This window comes from Solanum stenotomum, chromosome 3 (assembly GCF_019186545.1).
Source record: "Solanum stenotomum isolate F172 chromosome 3, ASM1918654v1, whole genome shotgun sequence".
In the NCBI taxonomy this organism is placed as follows: Eukaryota; Viridiplantae; Streptophyta; class Magnoliopsida; order Solanales; family Solanaceae; genus Solanum; species Solanum stenotomum.
This window is the reverse complement of record NC_064284.1, coordinates 33,440,245-33,447,649: the sequence shown is the minus strand read 5'-3', so window position 1 is coordinate 33,447,649 and position 7,405 is coordinate 33,440,245. Positions and strand designations below refer to the sequence as shown.

The window sequence follows — 7,405 nt, the reverse complement described above, 5'->3', positions numbered from 1 at the left end:
AGAAATTGCAAACATGGCAACACATAGCAAAGCAATTTTAATATAGGGATCAAATAGAAAGGAAATCATGGACTGATGATAAAAGTGCGAGATTCCCTGTTGAATGTGTGTGTGATTGACCTAATCGTGTATGCATAGTGTATCACATCATAACAAAGTAGAATAAGACAATTGTAGAAGACTGTATGCAGTGGAAGGTATGCAGGAAAACATGTGGATAGGCCTGTATTGCAGTGTGAAATGACAAACAATAACCAAAGAGCAAAGGGAGGCTACAGTTTTATGGTATCACAAACACACAGCAGACATAAGGATTTGTGTGAATGTGATTTATATGAATGTGAGCAACAGTGGTCATAAGCAAATGTCAAAAGTCCAACTCTAGTTTTTTGGTTTGAAAGGCACTTTGATTGGATGTGAGTTAAGTTGTTGGAAGGAGTACAAATACGAATGAGTAACAAATTAGGGTCAGTGTGAGAAAGACCTGCTGCTAACTGTGAAGTAATGAAGCTTGTCAATTGTTATAACAAAAATAAGCTAATTCAACAGTGAACATGAGATGACGATTTAAAAATAAATTGATAACCAATTGATTTGAGCGTGGGTATGAACATGGATAGAGAGTTTTTAGCCCTGAATTAATGTGAGAGTTTTGAATGTGATGTGAGACATAAATGAAAAAAAAAGTTAAATTTGAAAGTAGATTAGAGCAAATACAAAAGCAGCAGTATGACATTTACAATGTTTCACACGAACTATATGGATACGTGTATAACAGAAAGTAAACTACAGCTAAAAGTAGAGTCTTTTAGCAGTATTTTGTTGAAATACTTGTTAATATGTGCAAGTGATAATCATTGTGACCTATAGGTTGGTGTGAAAGTGAAAAGCAGACTCACCTTTTACACCTTTTTGGTTGGTGTGGGTGGTTAAAATTTTGGCGTTTCATTTGAAGAACCAGCTGCAGTAGTTGTTGCCATGACCTCTACCTCACTTATTTCCAAAGGTTTAATCTTTTTAGAAGTCCTATCAGTAGTGCTCTGTGGCGTACGTTGTTTTTCCATGTAGGAAAGAACGGACAAAGCTGCATGTGTGGTATTTGAGCTGTCCCAAGATGACTTCCTTAGCTGAATTTCGAATACTTTGTTTGACAACATCTCATGGACATGATTAAGAGACAATGATTGTCTCTGTAAATGTAACAAGTTCGAACAAATAGTTTAGAACAAAGCATATATGGTAAAGTGTGTGTGCTGAAGATATAGGGTATTATGACAATAGTTGTGTACAAGTAGGCAGTGGGAATGAGAGATAACCTTAGTGCAAGTTATGTCAAATATGTCTTCTGCTGGCATGGACAGTAATTTTTCTCCTAATTCAGCAGAGATAGATATTGTGGTTGTAGCAGTGCCGTCAATAAGATCAATTTGAAAGCTACAACTGAAATGATGGCAAGCTTGAAGTATGTGTATAATATATGCTATATTTTGTAGCAAGTATAATTTAGAAGTCAAAAGTATAGTACCGAGGCACTAATGCTGTTTTTCGATTGCATTTTGGACATTCAAAATCCTTTCTATCCTTTGTGCGCTTTTTTTGTTTGCAGCCTGTGCATTCGAGCACGCAAAAGTCTTGGAATTCATCTAATATGGCCATTTCTGCCTCAACATAGAACGCTCCCATCTGTCGGAAGTTGTTATTATTTAGGCAAACCTACAGAAGGAGAAAAGGAAAAAGGATATTCTCAAATGAGGAGCTTCAACTATGACTTACAGAAGGTGCTGATGAGATTTCTGCAATAGAGATAAGTTGTTGGCCAGCAGGAGTGACTATGATGGGATTGACAGATGAGCTTGCTGAAGTTTTCTCTGATGCACAACTTAACAACAGTGTTTTATTTTCTTTTGCCCTATTGTTAGAACAGATAATATGTTTAGTAGTAGTAGGTTCTTTACAGGCAAATTAAAGCTATAGAATAAATAGCAAAATGTCAGTACCAGTTGATGAGCGCGAGTGCCTGTGGGTAATTCGGATTGACACGTACTGTGGAGTTGTACCTAGTCTGCAGTGACAACCCTGTATAATACATAGGTTGTATAATGTTTTGTTATTATCTAAAATTATGTTGGTAAGAATTTGAGTGCATATGTACCTTGATAAGTAGAGATTCCTATACTCCTTCCGAGGATTACAGGCAGATCTGCCTCTGTTGCCATTTTTGAGCCAATTTCATGTCCTTCTATTTCTCCGAAATCCTCCCATAGAGTGAAGAGAAACTGTTTTTTCCTGAGGTTGTGACAACATAAGGAGGGAAGAGTAAGTACTATGATAATGCTTAGATGATAATTGATGATGGCAGCAAGCAAATGGAAAAAGTGGTTACTGAGTCAAAATATTTGTGGAAAATGGGAAAATAGAATGTAAGATGTTATACTTACTGATTGTCACAAAGGGTAATTTCTCGACACCTATGATGACTGCGATCTGCGTTTTTTTGGGGACCACAATGAAGAACGATTGCCAGTATATCTGCGTATGTAATACATAATGAAATGTTGTAAGTGTTTTGTAGCAGTAAAGATGTATATTTCAGTTGCATAATAGCTATTAGGATGGATATACCAATTTCAGCAGCAGAATCAACCATCAGATGAGGAATGCGGTCAAAGGCAGTGATATTCAGCTTGGTTGGCGGGGGAAGTGGATTTTCAACCTCATTAGATGGTTTGATTTGTTCAATTACTGTTTCTTTATCAAGAATCCAGTAAAATTGATGTATTGGCTTGCCGTATGAAGTTGGTGAGACTTTGACTCTTGCAGTAGAGATGAGGTAGGTATTGATGAGTTTAAGCTTATCTGCATACTGGTCAATTTCGTCAGCATACATAACTGCCTTAATTTGGCATTCCTGAAAGTAAGAGTTATAGAAAGTTCAGATTAACTAAGTTGAGAGCAAAAGAGCAATACTCATAAGATAAAATATAATAATGACTTTACCTTTTCATCTTCCAAAATTAGATTTTGGAATGTACATTTCTTGTCAAGGCTTTCTTGTGGGCGGCCTATTTCCACAATTTAAACTTTGCAAATCCAGTCTCGTGTTGCTGGTTCTATTTGGTCGATGTTCAATCTTAGTACCATGTTTGTAGGAAATAGAGTTAACCAAATAGTACTATCTGTAGGATAACATGAGTATTCAGGCAAAGTAGGTGGTTTGTTCTGTTTTTATGAACAGGGCTGAGTAGACAAAAGGCAAAAAGGAATCAAATGAAAGCAGCAGTGTGGAGTAAAATGCACTTTCTAGCTGCATGAATGAGGTTTTGATGTAGTAAGAAAGCAGTAAGTAACTCTGGTAAAATGAAGTTAGGAGAAATAGTGCACAGAAAGTACAAACTCATAAAAGAGCCTATAGCTTGTAGCATAGTACTTACTTTTGCTGCCATGTTCATGTTGTAACCATTTATGTGCTATTCGTTCTTTGTCAATCATCAGATACAACAGTACAATTTCAGAATGTGAAAGTAGGAGATTCACAATCTGATACAAACAAAGCACTCATATCCAAGAGGATGAAACAAAGTATACTATTTCAGAGTTGTACCTCTTACTATTCGGTCCTATGAGATATAAACTGCAGAAACATAATAAAGTTTGTATGGGAAAAAAACAGAACAAAATAAAGAACAAATGAGAAGAAAAACAACAGTGTTGTCATAGTAGAAGTACATTCATGTGTAAATCTGTTAGGGCCCTTTAGTGGAGCTCAATGGAGACATAAAATCAGTTAATAGTCATTATTAATGTACAAAGTAGAATTGGAAAACTATTTTTTCAGTAAAAATCTATTATAGGGACATAAAATGTTGCAAAATATTAAAACATGAACAATTATCTCTGAAGCTTGAGTCAAACCACTATATATTTGGGAAAAACAATATGAAGAAACTTTTAAAAATGTTGGTTGGACATGGTATTGTATCACAAAAATGTCTTCTATAGCACACCACTTGATAAAAAAATAAAAACAAAAGAAGAGATGCAGAAGCTACTGAAAAGTGCTTAAATTTTTATTATTCTGATGAAGACTTGGTGTCTACTGTGGGAAAACATGAAAAGAGAAGAAAAAATACCTAAGAAAGGGAGCAAAATTTTTTGTTGAATGAAAGGCTATTAAATTTATGTTGTATGAGTAATATATATAAAGGTAATATTATATATATTATATATATATACATATATAAAAATATGTATTACCTTACCCTTATCTAATTTGTTATTTTTATTTTAGAAATATAGAAATTATAAAGGACAAAAAAATTACATGTGTCTTGTTAGAAATTCACGGGATTTTGGTTGCCAATGAAATGGTGCCAAAAAAGACAGAAAATCAGTACATTGGGCAGGAAAAAAAGAGACAAAATTATTACATTTGACTACCTAATGTAATACTTTTTTGTTTTTTTTGGCATAATTTCATTGGCAGCCAAAACTGCCTGAATTTTGAAAAAAACAGATGTAGTTTTTTTGTCCTTTCTAAATAAGGATAGAAAATATTTATGTATGTATCTATCTATCTATGTATATATATATTACCCTTATATATGTATATATATATATGTATGTATATATATATATATATATATATATATACACACACACACACACATATACACACAGAGATACATGAAATCATGTCTCATCTCGTCAGTATGGTAGGAAAAATATTATAGCATTACCATTTTGTTTTTACTGTAAAATTGAATTAAGGATGATATTTTGCTCATCTATAGTGAAGAATTGAACCTGCAGTATGTAGTGGAAGTGTGAAGAAGAAAGCTAACTGGATCTTTACTCCAATTTATGAAGGAGACTGTAGGTAGTGAGGACTTTTTACCTCATTTAGATAGTGTAATATGCGATCTTCATTCTTGCTTTATGTCAGTTGATTCTCCAATCATATGACTGCAATTTCACAATCAAAGCACATATGATTGTGTAGTCCTGCTGATCTGTTCTACTGCAGAAGAAGGCCATAGAAAGATCTATCATTTATATCATGAATTAACTAATATACTACACGGTCAGAATGGATGTAAAAATGTTTCGAAATTAGGTAAATCATTAATGCTAACCTGAGATACCATTGTTTCAATTATTGCTTTAACACATTGAATAAGTTTTTTTCGTTGTGCGTCTGACTTTAGCAGGAAACATGTATATGCCTTATGCAGTACTTGTTCAATGGGAATAAAGTTTGTAATATTAGTTGAGAAATGTTTAGAACAAATAAACCCTGAAAGGGATTTCAAAACAAATAGAAACTTGTGATACCTGGTGCAGTATTGGTACTTCAGCATCTACATTAGTGATGAGATGCCAGCTGATGGAAGCAGTGCGTACAATGTCATTGCTGCAGCAGTTTGGTCATGTTCCTGTAGATTCTGCCCGTGCCAGTTTTAAATATATTACATAACTTTTGTGCAAGGTTATACAGAAAGCTTGTTGTGAAAATAAAGAAGTTGTCGTTATGTTTTAAATATATTACATAACCTTTGTGCAAGGTTATACAAAAAGCTTGTTGTGAAAGAGAAAAAACAGATGTTAATGTTACAGTTGCACGTAGGGCTGTTGAATTTGGATTTTGAAATGATCAACAAAAGTGGTCTGGTGTCGTTATCTGGCAAAAAGTTCTAGAGTTTAGCTGTCCCTGAGAAGGCGAATTATATGAAAAAGTTTGTTAACCTTTGTATCATGGCAGAAACTGTGCAAAGACCAGAACATATATTAATATAAGTAAATATGTAGAAAAATGGAGGAACGTAGGTAAAATAAAGAACAACACAGTATATTAATATAATCCAATATGTAGAACACAGGAATGGAGGAACTTACGTTTGTCAGTGAAGAGAATAGCCTTCGTTTCCTTAGCTGGAGAAATGTGAGCTCCAAAATCCTGCAGAAGGTGAAGTAACCATCTATTATATCAGTCAAAACTAAAATTTAAACGAAGATTTGATTTCTAAAATGACTGTAATTAGCAGAAAAGTGAAATGGCAGGTCAACAAAAATAGCAAAAAGGTAAAAGTGCAAATAATAGATTCATGGCACAGACAAATATATATGTTGACACATTAGGTTAACATCTTACAGCCTATGATGATTCTCCAACCTAGTTGTGTCTTCGGTAGAGAAGGTTTTAACGAAGAAGAGTTTGTTGTTCTTTCTGGTTGGGCACTTTAATGTGTGCTACAAATTTTAAAAAAAGTCTCCTTTCTTGTTGAATTATGTTGCACTTATGTATTCAGGAGCCTTTTTTTTAATGAACTTCCAACAACATAGAAGTCACATAAATTGGAGGTTACAACTTCAAAGTTCCTTTTCAGCATACATAGACATATATAGACAGCTGGTAGGGACCAATCAGAACATAATAATGTAGGTCAAGCAAACATTGTGGCATATAAAATTGGTATCCAGGAAAAAGGACAATTTCTATATTTTTTTTACATATCAAATTAACATTACTGTCTGAGAATCAGAGTCCTAATAGACCAATAAAAGTGACAATAAAGTAGGAAGTAGAGAGAACCAGAGAGTAGTGTATCGTCACCTAAAATAACAACCTATAAAGAGCAAAACTTCGTGAAGTCCACAGTGAACTTCTTTTCATTACTACACGTACCTACTATGTAATTTTTAGTTGAAGTAAGTATAACTGGTAAAATCAGGAACTATTATTGAAATACAATGAAGCACTCAAGTTAGAAATAGGTAGTTTCTAATATTATTTTACAAATGTTTAGAAGAAATAAATCTTGAAAGGGATTTCAAAAGCAATAGAAAATTGTGATACGTGGTGTAGTATTGGTATTTCAACATCTACATTAGCGATGAGGTGGCAGGTGATTGTAGCAGTGCGTACAATCTGATTGTTGCAGCACTTTGCTGATGTTCCTATAGATTCTTATTATGTTCATGGTAAGAAGTTGAGTAAAGACATTCATCTTTTGTTGAAATTGGAAACGGCTGATGTACAATGGAAGAGAAAGTATGTGGTTTAGGATATATAGTCTGTGTTGTCAAAATTAGGAACAAGAAGTAGTTAAAAGCTGCAACGAAAATAAGACAATGTATGCTGTAATTGACTGTATTCTTTAAATATATGAACTATCTGTTTGAACTGTCGACATGTGAAATACAAAAGAGTAGACAAAGGTAGTGTTTACAATGAACATGTGTGCTGTAGTCTTAAATTTTAAGTAAACTAAATAGTTCAAATATATAATATGACACTGGCAAAACTGAATGTAAGATTACATATTATATACCTCTGACTAATGAGTATTTTCAGTGCCTTTGCCTTTTACTTTACTGCATCTGAAACTTTACTGATAGTCCTTCTAGT

General features: G+C 33.7%; 1 pseudogene; it reads right to left on the bottom strand.

The window, feature by feature from the left end:
* Positions 1 to 902: 902 nt before the first annotated feature.
* LOC125859935 (replication protein A 70 kDa DNA-binding subunit B-like) lies at positions 903 to 3,173 on the bottom strand (annotated as a pseudogene).
* Between the last annotated feature and the right edge of the window lie 4,232 nt (positions 3,174 to 7,405).